This window comes from Leptonychotes weddellii, chromosome 10 (assembly GCF_054177405.1).
Source record: "Leptonychotes weddellii isolate Sample4059 chromosome 10, ASM5417740v2, whole genome shotgun sequence".
NCBI lineage: Eukaryota > Metazoa > Chordata > Mammalia > Carnivora > Phocidae > Leptonychotes > Leptonychotes weddellii.
In genome coordinates, this window is record NC_138378.1 from 32,852,426 (window position 1) to 32,865,828 (window position 13,403).

Genomic DNA, 13,403 nt, shown 5'->3' on the forward strand with positions numbered 1-13,403 from the left:
TTTTTTTTTTTTAAGATTTTTATTTATTTGTTTGACAGAGAGAAAGAGAGAAAGCCAGAGAGCACAAGCAGAGGAAACTGCAGAGGGAGCAGGAGAAGCAGGCTCCCCACCGAGCGGGGAGCCCCATGCAGGGCTCAATCCCAGAACCCTGAGATCATGACCTGAGCGAAGGCAGGCGCTTAACTAACTGAGCCACCCAGGCACCCAAGAATTAGCATCTTAACCACTGCAAATATCTAAGATTTTTAACTGCTGTGTGATTCAAGTGTAAGCTCAATTCCACAAAGTTTAATGAATCTGAATACCTACTGTGGTTCAGATCCTCTGTTGGTTCAGCAGAATCAAGTTAAATCAGGCAAAATCTTGAAAGGACAATAGGGTGTCACTTTCTGGAAAACAATATTTTAGTGATTTTTGTGCTTCCAATCATTTCTATCTTCTCGTGTAGTATAACTTTAATTTTTGTCAAAGCAGAATCCTCATGTTAAACTGAAACAATGCATAAAATTTGAATGAAAGCAATCCTCTTAATTCTATTCTTTTTTTTTTTTTTTTAAAGATTTATTTATTTGACAGAGAGAGACACAGTAAGAGAGGAAACACAAGCAGGGGGAGTGAGAGAGGGAGAAGCAGGCTTCCCGCAGAGCAGGGAGCCCGATGCGGGGCTCGATCCCAGGACCCTGGGATCATGACCTGAGCCGAAGGCAGACGCTTAAAGACTGAGCCACCCAGGCGCCCTCTTAATTCTATTCTTGAGGAGACCACTTCTAAGCTTCTTTTCTGAGGTGACTATTTCTATACATTTCTGTTGTACTTTTACTGGTGTTTCATAGTAGAAATACTATGTTTCTACCAATGTCTGTTGAACTATCAATTAGACCTTACCTTTTGACTTTTTGTTTTGAATTAGATGACCTGTAAACAAAGCAAAGCTAAATTTACTAAAAACTAGTTCAATGAGAGAGAACGCCATCTTGATAGAGCTTTAGCAGTGTCTCAGAGGGTTAGGTCAGAATGTATCTTTACAGGCTCTTGAGGTCTACACCTAAATCGTTTAAGCAACTGAGATTAGACATTAATTGTTAAATAGTGAGGTAAAGGTCTTAAAATGAGTCTGGATAAGAAAATGTTTGACAAGTGACATGTTTTCCCAAATGAGCTGTTATCTCAGAAATATTGATCAGCTGGAATTTCCTGAAGGCAATAGTTATTTATTTATGAATAATCTTATCTTTCTCCGGCAAAATTTTTCTGGTACAAACAACTAAACCACGTTCACACAGGTTGTCTCAGTGCTTTGTCCTAATAGCTGGGTAATACTGATGCAGGTGTTCTCAGCTACATGAGACTTAGCCCACTTATTTCCCACTGCTATCCTCCTTTCCTACCCCTTCAACAGTTATCACTCTTTTAATGTTCCTTGTGGTTATTTTGGAAACTTTAAGTAGCTTCATTAAACTCTCATTTTCTTATGAGAAATTTTATGACTCATTTCTTATGAGTCAATTTTAGCCTTTGACTCTCACCTTGTGAAGTGAGTTATTATTATGCTACTTTCCCTACATTTCTTCCCCCTTCTTTTCTACCTATTTCTGTATGTGCTGTATGTGCCCCAAGATTTAAAACATTTGCATTATGCTCTTAAAAATAATTAAATGTTCAGTGGTCACTAACAGTTGAAAATAACAGTTTCACTAACTTGAAAATAACAAAGTGTGGGATGCCTGGGTGGCTCAGTCGGTTAAGCGGCTGCCTTCAGCTCGGGTCATGATCCCAGGGTCCTGGGATCAAGCCCCACGTCGGGCTCCCTGCTCAGTGGAGAGTCTGTTTCTCCCTCTCCCTCTGCCTGCCTCTCTGCCTACTTGTGCTCTCTCTCTGTCAAATAAATAAATAAAATCTTTAAAAAAAAAGAAAATAACAAAGTGTTTTTATATGAATATAAGAAAAATAATAAGGGCACCTGGGTAGTTCAGTCGGTTAAGCATCTGCCTTCAGCTCAGTTTATATCCCAGGGTTCTGGGATTGAGACCCACATTGGGCTCCCTCTCCTTCTGCCCCTCCCCCTGCTTGTGCTCCCTCACTCGCGCTCTCAAATAAAATCTTTTTAAAAATAGTGATAATTTATACAATCATTCACTATGTACAGGGCAAAATTATAAGTTCTGTATATTAACTGATGTCAACCTAATGGTAAACATTATTAGCTCAATTTTACAGATAAGAAAACTGGGACATTGAGAGGTTTAATATCTTGTCCAAAATGATTTGATTACTCTTCTCAAATGTTACCATAATTACCAACCCTAAAATAAACACTCTGACTCTGACGTGCCGCTCCATTAGCACACAGCTTTTCCAAAATCAGGGCCATTCCAGAAGCTGTTCTGTTTAGTGATTCCTCTCCCAGACCTTCATCTGGCCAATTCCTACTAATCATGCAGACCTCAGCTAGTATTGGTTCCTCAGAGAGGCCTTCTCTGACCACCATTTATCAGAAGGTCCTGCTTTTCTCTCTCATGGCATCCATGCTGTTCTTAATTAGAAGTTGGCACAATTTGTTAATGCATAATCATTTCTGTATATATCAGTATAATGCCTCTCTTTCCTTCTCCACAATAAGATGCATGATGTTTAGCATCTTAGGATGGCCTACGGTAGTGCTCAGTACATAGGAGATCGTTTTTCTATACGTAATGGACTAGAGAGGTTGAAAAATATAATTTTATTTTCAAGTTAAATAACAAAGTTATTAACATGGAAATTTTATTGGTTATTCAGTGTAGAATAGTGGGATGAATTTATATTAAATCTAAGACCTATAATAGAAATTAATTTTAACACATCCACAATATTCACTTGCTATCCTGAAATTTGATTCATGTAAGTATAATGAATGAAAGATGAATAACCCTCTGGGCCATGAAAGAGAGCAGAAATAATAATAAACATCTGCAGAGCTCTCAGCACTTTGTAATGTTTTCACAATGCGCAAGCATTATTCTTCCCAGTGATACTGTGATGTCATCAACTAACCTACTCAAGGTTACACAAACTACAAATGGCAGGCCCAGTACTTACTCGGAACACCCCACCTTTGCCTTTCTCCATTCAAATTCTGAAGCAGCAATTCCCCTAAGGACTGTTTTGCCTTTAACAATGGGATTGTTTTCATGTTATTATCAGTCATTTTGCTTTGTCTGCAACATTCAAAACACTCTTATTTCAGCAGCAGTAACTCTGATCTCTTAGTCAGCTTTTTGATTAAAGACAAATAAATTATTCAAACAACATGGCATTTAGTGGAAAGCAAGATTCCTTCCAGGGGTTTAGCCAATTTCTAGAAGCAGCTTCATGGAAGAGGAAGTGGAGTTCAGCCTTGATGTTGCAGTTGGTCACTTAGGTGAGGGAGATGCTGAGTTTCAAACTCTGCTTCATGATGCATTTTCACCAAGGAGGATTAGCACTTGTGTATACTTCTGGGAAACCACCACTGCAGGTTATTACAGTCCATTTATATTTTTAGAACATTCATTTATTCATTTATTTACTCACTGATGGCATTCCATAAAAACTGTGCAGAAAGAACTTTTTACTTCTTAAGTGATTCAACCTCTTTGACACCTTTGTATTTATTACCATGGTGCCTATGACAGTGTTAGATAACTGAGGTTTTCCTTCAATCCTTGGCTATCTTGGATTTGGGCTGTAAGGACTGGTAGTAATAAATGTTGGAATTCTGCCTGTCTTGGGTCACGTTTCCTAGAGGCAGAGTCTGAGGTGGGACTTTGAGTGTAAGTAACTTCTTGAGGCAGTACTCCCAAGAGAAATGGAGTGAGGGGAGCTGATGGGACAGAGGAAGGACCTGAGCAAGGGTGTTGTCTTAGGTGGAAAACATCAGCTAATACCAGAAGTGGCCTTGAGCTGTACTGCACCACAGGATTGGTCTAACCTGAGGCACAGGTACTGATCTGTTGTACCTCCTTGTCAGGCAGTCTATAGATGCAGGCTACTGGGGTAGAAAGGACAGCTATGAGCCTTTAATAGCCAATACTCTATTTTTAATTTTTTGAGGAATCACCATAGTATATTCCACACTGACTGCACCAATTTACATTTCCACCAACAGTACACAAAAGTTCTCTGTTCTCCACATCCTCATTAATACTCGTTCTCTCTGGTCTTTTTAATAACAGCCATTCTAACAGGTGTGAGGCGATATCTCATTGTGGTTTTGATTTTCATTTCCCTGACTAGTGATACAGAGCACCTTTTCATGTACCTGAAGGCCATTTGTATGTCTTCTCTGGAAAAATGCCTACTCAGGTCCTTTGCCCATTTTTTAATTAGAAAGGAAAGGAAAGGAAAACAGGGTAACTGCACTCCCACGTTTATAGCAATATCATTCACAATATCCAAGATCTAGAAACAATCTAAGAGTCCAACAGAAGAATCAATAAAGAAGATGTGGTGTAGGGCGCCTGGGTGGCTCAGTCGTTAAGCGTCTGCCTTCGGCTCAGGTCATGATCCCGGGGTCCTGGGATCGAGCCCCGCATCGGGCTCCCTGCTCCGCGGGAAGCCTGCTTCTCCCTCTCCCACTCCCCCTGCTTGTGTTCCCTCTCTCGCTGTGTCTCTCTTTGTCAAATAAATAAATAAAAATCTTTAAAAAAAAAAAAAAAAAAGAAGATGTGGTGTATATGTGTGTGTATGCATATATGTTGTATGTATGTGTGTATACTTGTGTTTATATGTAAACATATATATGTATGTGTGTGTATACACACACACACACACACAATGGAATATTAAGCCATGAGAAGGAACAAAATCCTGCCATCTGTAATAACATGGATGGTACCTGAGGACATTATGCTAAGTGAAATAAGTCAGAGAATACAAATACTATATAATCTCATTTATATGTGGAATCTTGAAAAGCCGAACTCACTGAAATAGTGTAGAATAGTGGTTACCAGGGGCTTTGGGGTGGTGAAAGAAATGGAAGAGCTGTTGGTCAAAGAGCATGAACTTCCAGTTAGAAGATACATAATTCTGGATATCTAATGTACAGCACTGTGATGACAGATAATACTGTACCATATACTTGAAAGCTGCTAAGAGTGGGTCTCAAATAGTCTCACCATAAAGAAGGTAGTAACTGTGTGTTGTGATGGAAGCATTAGCTAAGACTATGGTGCTAATCATATTGCAATACAGAAGTATATTAAATCAACAAGTTCAGACCTTAAAATTATACAATGTTGTGTGTCCATTTTATCTCAAAGTTAGGGAAAGAAAGACATCAAATACTCTCAGCTGCTGGGGCCCCATTATATAGTCCAGTAAATGGGATAGGATCTGGATTAGAAAACAACATAATCTATCACAATGGCCATGGATGTGCAGGGATTAATCCTTAAAAATGTGAAAAGTCCCCTTTCTGAAACCTCAACCATCATCCTTGGAAGGACTTAGCACTATAATTATAGATCTGGTAAGTGTAAGATAAATTTAGGATAATTTTTCATTCATGTTTGAGTGACAATAAGTCACACATGTGTCAGTGCATTTTTACACAAATTGCACCATATAGTTAATTTCATTTTTAAAAGTTCAGATTGGCATATCCACATCCCCTTTCCATCTCACTCACCACTCACCTACCACATAGGCTTTTTTAGTGAACTTAAATGGACTGTTGCACATCAAGAAGAGTTTGGGAGTTCTAGAAAAACGTAAGCGCATACGTAATTACAGGAAGTGCAGGAAGGAAATGGCACAATTCAAGACCTTCCAGTCATTCCCAATCGCTAGAGCACAGAATTCATTCGGGGAAATGATGGGAGATTAGGTTAGGAAATGAAGGCAGAGCCCAGATCACAAAGGGCTTTGAATAATATAAAAATGGTTTGATCATTATCTTGAGGACAATGGGTCTATTAGTTTCCTGGGGCTGCTGTAACAAATTACCACAAACTGGGTGACTTAAAACAGTAATAATTTCTCTCACAGTTATAGAGGCTGGAAGTCTGAAATCAAAGTGTGGGCAGAGCCATGCTTTCTCTGGAAGCTCTAGGGAAGAACCTGTCCCTTGCCTCTATTCCAGCTTCTGGTAGCTGTTGGCAACACAGCTGTGGCCTCACCTCTCTCTGCTCTGCTTCATATCATCCCCTCTGAGTGTTTCCCTCTGCCTTTCTCTTTTTTTTTTTTAAGATTTTATTTATTTATTCATGAGAGACAGAGAGAGAGAGAGAGAGGCAGAGGAAGAAGCAGGCTCCCAAGAAGCAGGGAACCCGATGTGGGACTCGATCCCAGGACCCTGGGATCATGACCAGAGCCGAAGGCAGATCCTTAACCATCTGAGCCACCCAGGCGCCCCCTCTGCCTTTCTCTTATAAAGACACTTGCGATGGATAATCTGGAATAATATCCTCATCTCATGATCCTTCATTTAGTTACAGTTGCAAAGACCCTTTTTCCAAATAAGGTAATATCACAGGTTCCAGAGATTAGGATGTGGCATATTTTGGGAGCCATTATCAGCCTTCCAAAGTGGAATGCATGTGACCATTTAAATCAGAATCAGCAGTGATCAAATTTGCGCTTAGGGAAAGTAAGAACTCTACAGCATTATTAATACAGATTAGATGTTGTTAATACTAGATGTGGGAGACCTTACAGGAGGTTTGGCCAATAGTTCACATAGTTACTGCTGAGAAAGTATATAAAAGGCACGGGGTGGTATGGGAAGAAAAGTGGCCAAAGATATAATTAGCAAAATACATGGATGGATCAGTGAGACCCAGGAACTGGGAAGGATTCTGAGAATTTGGGGCCGAGCAACTGCCTGGATGGTTCTTTCACTGAAGCACGGCATGTATGGAGGAACAGGCCCGGTCAAAGGGATTGTGGGTCCAGTTCTGGCAGAGGTGCAGGAGGACAAATACAGTAAAGAGGTGCACAATCCAGTATGATTGCTAACAGATCTCTCCAGAAGATGGCTCTCAGACCTTTCTCTGTTTCCCATTTCCACCGTGGTTGGAAAAATAATTGCAAGTTTACAGTGACACAACACATTGACAAATGATTCAAATGTCTCTTTATAGACTGACAAATCCATGTCCTATAATGTAGACATTATTTCCTGTCCTGCCTACGTGGGGTATCAGAACATTACATCTGGATGCCAGAATTCTACATTAAATATTCAGGGAGGGAGGCATATTGTCGGGGCTGGTGTACAGCTGCACTGATCTTCAGCAATCTGCTCCCGATTCTTCAATGTGCTGAAGAGAGGTGTGACTGTAAGAGAAGTAGGTGGAGTTGTCAGGAGATATCCAAGTGTTGTGTACCCGCCAGTGTCAGTCATCTAAGGACATTTTGTAAGAAGACATGTTTCATTATAGAAAGCTCCAAAGATAAAAGAACCCTGATATATATTTAGAAGAGTTTAAGGAGATTCAAAAACAAACAAAAATGAGAGAAATGTTTAAGGATCAATCAGATGGAGATCAAAATATCAGTTCTATTACCAGGAAGGCTGTATTTGAAATCTAACTTATGTGTGAGTTAACAGACTTGCTAATAATTCTCCAGAAATGTATTCCTTTGAACAGCCCTAACACCAAGGGAGAGTTTGAGTCTCGAAGTGGACATGATGAGTTCCCTTCAGAACACTTGTGACAGGCTTTGTGTGTCCCTCCCCCAGCTTTAGTGTGATTTCTAACTCTCAGAAACCGTGGCTCCTCTCCAGAGTATTTCCCCAGACTACTGAAGGAATTTGCGTGTTCTTACAGAGGTAGAAGTGCCTGGGGCAGCCTTTGGTCAATGGCTGGTGGTAGAGGGAATGAAAGCCCAACTTCTTCAGATTCAGGACAACTCTGAGGCAGAACTTAGAGATGCCAGTTCCCCTGTGGGGTTAGGTGAATCTTCCCTCCTTGGAACTTTTCTGTTGCTCAACTGCCTTCTATCTGTTCTGCTTCCCCTTCCCCTTTACTGGCTTCCCCTGGGAGCACTACTTATTCAAAATAGGTACACATCGCTGCCTTGGGTTCACTTCTGAGGAACCCAAGCTACCTCAGGGGTCTAGAACAGATGCATTTACCTGCTTCAACTTTGGCATCTGTAAGCAGCTCTACTTTTTCTTGCTAAGCCTTTCAATTCCAAACCCTTCCAGATGTCATTTCTAAACTGGCAAGATCTCCTCCCTTTCAAGCTGAGTGCATTTTCTTTTGGAAATCATAAAAACATCACAGATGGCCTTATGATATAAATAATTAGTTATGAGGACAATTACTGCTCATCTGTGAGGAATCAAACTTCTTTTTATTTAGTCAACATCAAGCTGGACATAGTCACTATATTGCCCTTGGGTCTGTGCAGCCACACATTTTATAAAGTTATCTTTTGTTTTTGCCTCTTGGGGTCATGTGCTGAATATTTATCTGAAATGTCACTATTCATATACTCTCAGAATATCTGTTTCTATGTTAATATTTTTCTTGGCATTTGGACGCAGGTTCTGCAACCAAAACTATAGCCTTTGTTTACAACAGTTTCACATTTCAGTACTTCTCTTAATATCTTTCATAAAAAGAAAATGCTTCTCTGATGATTTAACTAAGACACCTAAAAAGGCAAAACAATATCCTCTTTAACTGTGAGGCAGATGACCTCTTGCTTTGTATTCATTTTTATGAGAACCTCTAATTTCATCATCCTCTCTGACCTTTAAGCTGAGATGATTATCCTTTATAACCCACTGACAATTTGGCCCCAGAAACACAAAAATACATGTGCCAAAGTAGAGTGATCAATGGAGAACATACTGGACTAGGAGTCAGAAAACCCTATCTTTCTACGTCTGCTTTAACTTGCTTAACAACCAAAATTAAGTCATTGAATTTCTAATTCAAAAATCAAAAGAAAGAGTCTGGCATCATGATCTCCAAAATACTGTGTCTATGGAAGTTTTAGTTAGGCCAGATTAGAAGAAACATATATCTACTTTGAAAAATATTACTAATTAGTATTTATATGATCGGTTTCAAATATGATCCTTGAAACAGCAATATCATCATCAGCTGAAGACCTGTTGCTACAGATTTTCAGCTCCACCCGAGATCTACTTCATCAGAAACTCTGGGGGCGGGGGCCAGCAATCTGATGCCTGCCAAAGTTTGAGATCCACTGATTCATAAAATACAAGTCAAAAGCCATCATCATGGTAACAATGACCAAATTTTACCAAACAAGAGCCAGTGGTTCTCAAAATAACTAAATGTGGTTTCCAACAGCCACCTAAGAGATTTAATTCAATAGGTCTAGAATGGCTTCCATGAACCTTCCTTTTAGATATAGAACCTGGAAATTTTCAGGGACAAAACTTCAGACAGTCAATACCTGAAGAGCAGGGACTAAGCCACCGCTCTGCCTTCCCAGTAGCTGGCAGAGTTCAGTGCTCAAGCACTGACTGATGGGGGAGGGAAAGAAGGACGTGGGTGATGAGAGAGGTAAACAGGAGAAAAAGCTACATTTCCTGTCACTGACACTTCCTCATGGCTGGGACGTCACCGAACAATATCGGTGCCCCTACCTGTTGCCACATGCAAAGTCCCACTAGGACAAGTAAGAAGTACTTCTAGAGAACCAGTGTCGTGTTTCTGATGTAGTTTTGATAAGTACAAAGATGGGACAAGGCATACCTATGACATTCTACTCATTACAGAGCAAAGGACAAGGCTATACTGAGTATACATAAAAGCTAAGGGTCGGGGCGCCTGGGTGGCTCAGTTGGTTGGGCGACTGCCTTCGGCTCAGGTCATGATCCTGGAGTCCCAGGATCGAGTCCCGCATCGGGCTCCCTGCTCAGCGGGGGGTCTGCTTCTCCCTCTGCCCTCTTCCCTCTCGTGCTCTTTGTCTCTCATTCTCTCTCTCTCTCTCAAATAAATAAATAAAATCTTTAAAAAAAAAAAAGCTAAGGGTCAACAAGAAAAAGTGTATGATCCACTGTCCTCCCAGTAGCTCACAGGGAGAGAAACTATGCACTCCTGCTACTCCACCCTCTCACAGTACAAGCATGAGAGTGGACTTATATGTGGGGAAGAAAAAACTGGGGATTCACACATGAAGTCATCTGAATTTACAGGATGTAATAGTTTTAAAATAAGTCCATTAATTGTCACTTCTTTCAAAAAATAAGCCCACTAATTGTCACTTCCTTCAAAATGTGAAGCCTAATGAAACTCTTTGATTCTCAGACTTAGTGACTCACTCCTAGCAAAAAAAAAAAGTGGTGAAATGAGGATGTATGAGGTTAGGGCATAGAAAGCCCTGCAGCTTCCACCTTGCTCCCCCTCTCACTCATTCTGGGAGAAACCAGCTCCCATGTTATGAGAATATCTAGGGAGTCTGTGGGAAGGTTCGTGTGGAGAGGAACTGAGGCCTACTGCCAACCAGACCCAACCTGCCAGCCCTGTATGTGAGCCACTTCAGAAGTGGATTATCCAGCCCTAATCAAGCCTTCAGATAACTAATAACAAGCATTCAGATTAATATATGCAGTCTAGGGAAAACAGCCTCCTGGCTCCTGGAAATCTTAGGGGCTTATGAGAAGCTTTAGCAGCACTGAATTGGGAGGATACCACAGGGGGAACAAGAACTTGGGATTTCAGCAAGCTCTACTGTTGGGAGTCTAGGCAGTGCCCAGGTCCTGCCAAGCCATTGCCAGGCAACAGAAAGCTCCTGAATCATTCTAAAAAACACTACCACTTTGCTGGGAACTGCCCCAGTTTGGCACATGGTCTGAGAAAGACACAGAGGAGATGAGGAAGTTTAAGAAGTTATACTGTGGCTAGTTCTTTTGGTTAATTATAGAGGTATATCATCTACCATGTTTGAAACAGTATATGAGCTATCAGTATCAGTATTAGTAATACAGTATTAATACTATTTGGTATACTGTATTTGGCAACATAACAAATCACATCAAAATTTAGTGACAAAACACTGAACATTTATTTAGAGAGGCAATACAGAAGTTGGCTGGAGGCTGACTGTGTTAGGACAGCCTTGTTCATACAACTGTGATCAGTTGGCTGGTCAGCAGACTGTTGGATTTCTGATCCTGGCTGGGGTCTCCACATGTCTGTCGCCTTAGCTGGGTTGAATGAGTTTGACTAAGCTCCATGGTAGTCCCTCAACCTCCTACCTAGGATGCTTTTCATGGTAACTAAAAAAGGTTCCAAAAATTTGAGTAAAAATGCAAGACTGCTTGAGGCCAAGGCTCAGAATGGGCACACTGTCACTCTGCCACATTCAAAGTGTAGGAAAACAGATTCTTCCTCTTTACAGGAGAAGCTGCAAAGTCACATTACAAAGGGCAGGTACATTGGAAAGAATGAAAGACTAACCATTACTGCAATCAATATTTCAAATTCACCAATATTACCTGATATTAAAGGAGAAGCAACAATTATTACACCAAACATCCAACAGATGCTCTACTAGTTTGTTTCATTTTTTAAAAGATTTATTTGAGAAAGAGAAGGAAGCAAGCGAGGGGAAGGGGCAGAGGGAGAGGGAAAGAGAAACTCAAGCAGACTCTGTGCTGAGCACAGAGCCCAGTGTGGGGCTCCATCTCAGGACCCTGAGATCGAGGCCTGAGTTGAAACCAAGAGTTGGAAACTCAACCTACTCTTCCACCCAGGTGCCCCTTAATGGTCTTAAATAAAAAACTGTCATTAAAAATACCACAGATAGATAGCATTGTCCAAGTAAGGATATTGAGACAGATATCAAGTAACTTCCATAATTTAAGTAAATAATTGATTTGGGAATGCAAACAAATGTGTCTCATTCCAAAGACACTAGTATTTGGATTTTCAGTAAAACAAGTAAGAAGTCATTAGGATGCAACAGTTGTGAATATATTAGTAATGTACTCAAGTTATGTGTCTGGCACATAACAGGTATTAAGTGTTAGTGTTCTATCAATGGCCAGAAGGGAGCGTGTTGTTGGAATTTAGACACACACACACACACACACACACATATTTTGGTATTACTCGTGTCCATTAGTTTTCTTAAATATTCACATATCCTTATTTAAATCTACTGTTCGTGCTTTAGCTACTGTGATGGTCATTTGCCTATTCTCAATCCCCATTTTCCACCCATCTCTGCTCTACTCAGCATTGTAGGCACATTAGAGTTTGAAGACTTCCTTGACAGTGGTATCTGACTAGTTTCTGCTGATGGGAGACCTTGGTGAGATATTCAGAGTCCAGAGGAAGAAACAGGTAAATGTCTTCTGGCTTCTGACTTATGTGTATGCCTCCAACAGCAGCAGAAGCAAGAGCCCAGAGTCTCCAACCACGCACTCCTATGTAAAAGCTCACTGGGCTCCACCCCAGGGTCCTTAATAGTTTCTCATTTCTATTACTCCTCCTCCTTTCAGCTCACCCAGGCACTCTTTCATTTTGCATTTCTATCCCTTCCAGAATCCGTGTAACCAATTCTCTTCATTAAATTCTCTCTATTTGAAATATTTAGAGAAGTTTCTGTTTTCCCTATTAGAGATTAAGTCTTTCAGGGAGAGCATGAAATGCTTGAAATGGTATGCAAAATGCTGTGAATGTGTAAATTTTTAAGGAATGAGGTTCCAAGTCTGTATTACATTTCTCAAAGGAGTCAATATCCCTCAAGAAATTGAGAATTACTTTATCACAGGGTCCAAATTCTGGAAAGTCAGATTCCTTTTCAGCTCTCAACGTTTCATGCCATTTTTGAACAACTGATTACAGGAAACTTCCTCCTACCTCTACGTTCCTAAAATTGTGTCATCGATGCTGAGCAGTTCTTCAATGGCTAGACACATTTTTGTTCCTTGAGCATGCTCAATAGGGCATTTTTTCCCCTCAGAGAGTAGAGAAGGAGAGAGCAGTGTTACAAAGCCTGCATTCTATATGAGTGGTAGAATGGCACACAGTGTACATTTAAATTATGTTTCACTTCAAAAGTTTAGAAGCTTCCTTAGAAGAAAGTTCTATGATACAGCCAGTCACTAAGGAGTCTAGTTGTATTCCCAGGTTGCCTCTCGGCAACCTTGCCATTTGGCAATATCCTCTCAAATTGACTGACCTTGGTCATATGAATTGCCAATGGGAAATGGACAAACTTGATGTGAGCAGAGATGATTAAGTTCTTAAGCATTTTTTCTTCCGATAGACCTCTGCAATGCCCTAAGAATCTGCCTATGTTAGGATGAAATATGTACAGTTGAGCCAATCATCCCAGCCAAGGCCATCCCACATCAGACAGCAGCCTACTGAGTGTCCAATATGTAAATAAGCCTTAACCAAGACCCAAAGACCTGCCCAGCCAAGCTGAGCCAACATCAGCAAAAT